This window comes from Trichoplusia ni, chromosome 12 (genome assembly GCF_003590095.1).
Source record: "Trichoplusia ni isolate ovarian cell line Hi5 chromosome 12, tn1, whole genome shotgun sequence".
Lineage (NCBI taxonomy): Eukaryota > Metazoa > Arthropoda > Insecta > Lepidoptera > Noctuidae > Trichoplusia > Trichoplusia ni.
Window position 1 is genome coordinate 13,732,820 of NC_039489.1, and position 2,288 is coordinate 13,735,107.

Consider the following 2,288-nt stretch of genomic DNA (forward strand, 5'->3'; position numbering starts at 1 on the left):
CAACATTCAAAACCCAACCTTATTGCCTACACAAAAGACCTAAATACACTGCAAATGTAAATTTGACATCTATATGATGTTACTGTAAGTCTTGTTGGTCAATTTTGAACTTTAACGCGCTGTCTTAAGGACGAATGCGAGCGAATATGTAAAGTTGTGATAGTGATGTCCCCGCGTCCGGTTGTTGGAATCAAATCAATATGACACGCGTTTGATCGCGTCGTTACTTGGATATTACTCAAACAATGTTCAAGTGCTTTTAATACAAATGCTATCGGAATTTTCTTCGATATTTTTCTATGGAATTGTGTTTTCTGAAAGAACTTGAGGGTTTTGCCGTCACATTCTTACTGATAGGTGATTCTGAGCTTGTTCGAAATTAATAACAAGCCGGTAACGGTATGTACCTGTGTATTATGGTAAAACAATATGTAATAAACAGTTGTCAAAATTATAAAAATATTAGAAACACAGCAGAAATATTCTCGCGAATGTAATTGGTTATTTATGAATAAGTAGATTGGTACTTCAAGAATGACAGATAAAAACTTATTTACAGAATGTTCGATCGACACACTTACGATTCAACAACATGTCGACGTACAATTAAGATTAGTGTTGTGCCTATCTATAGGTTCTTTAATACAGAGAAGGAAGGACAAACTGGGACTCGGTAACGGCTCCATAGGCACATAATTATCATCTTTACGCCGCGCCGGCCGACTTGCGCTCAAACTTGTATCACTTGTATGGTGATTGGTGAGTGCTTGGCTAACATATTGGTAAGAGTAAGACAGGCTCAACAGGCTGTGACGTCTTTTTGAAGTGTTTTAATTCTTTGTTTGGGTGGACTTTAGAAGACAGAAGCATTAAGTATGGCAAACTAAAGACTTTTTAGAGTTCGATATAAAAAGGAAAAGAAACAGACGGACCCTATTGTCCATGCCAGCGTGTGCAGAGTGCGAGAACTAAAAATACAAAAGAACTTAACTAAAAGAATCTATGAAAAAAGGAATTGGGCTGTCGGTGTCCCTTTGGCACAAGGTTGAGATGAGATTCATATGACCGTTCCAACCAATGCCGAACCTTGATTTTTTTATTCATTTTTTTATTAGCTATTATCACGGTGCAAGAGTTTCAGCCTGGTGTCAGAAGACCGGGCAGACAGCAGAGCCTCATTAGGTTATACAGTTCTATAAATGATACTGTATTTTATTAACACTAGGTACATATACATATTTTATTAAATGTCATTGATTGCTCGGTTCAAGGTTCACGGTCAAAGGTTAGAACTAGTGCAATAATGTTTTTACACAGTCAACGAATTCCTAAAGACATACCTACTAAACACACTCTCACCACTTTAGAAATGTCTTGTAATTATTATCTATCTAATGTTTTCCTTGCTATGAAATTACACATTGTTATTTTCATGTTCCGTTTAATATCCGTATCAAAGCATGGTGTCAATGTAATTTTTTTGTAGGTAGGTTTACAAAAAGTGTCAAAGTAGGTTTGTGTTAATTACCTATTTTACACACATATTGAATATTTATTTTACCATTTAATTTAAACTGTCGTGTAGTGTTATTATTACCATAAGAAGTAAGTCATTTTCTTTTTACACTTTTTAGTCATAGTATTAAATTTTATGCTGGTTTGTTTCAAGAAATTGCAACAAATTTGCATGCCGTTATTTAACAGCAAAGTGTGAGTGACTATTCTACCTATTGTTTCATCTCTTGTACCACATTTTGAGCAAGTAAAGAAATTTGATGATTAACAGGCCAATGACCAATGTTGTGTGAAGATTCGAATGTCCTACGTTTGTGGAAAACCCTGTGACTAGATCGAGAAAGAATACGTCCATTGATAAAAAAGGAAAAACTAACGGCAAGGTTCTGAATTCAAATTTTCAAATTGTCCACAACCGAACGCTTTATTCCGTACATATAACTCATTATACTCACGTTTGAAGAGTAGACAGCGACATCTATATTTTATAGAAGGAACTTCACGAACAGCAATAATTACAATTTTACAGCCTAGATGGCACGCTTGTCTATCGACAAGCGTGCCATCTAGGCTGTAAAATTAAAGTAAAAAAACAAAAATGTTTGCCAATGTTTGCTTTATAATTAAAAAAACGTTAGTTTTTATTTAGCGATTATTCCAAATATGTAAATGTTTTATCTTCCTAAGTAAAAGCAATATTTATTGACTGGAGTGCGAAAGTTTTGTTCATAACTTCAGGTCGTTCTTAGATTATTTGTTTGACTGATTTACAA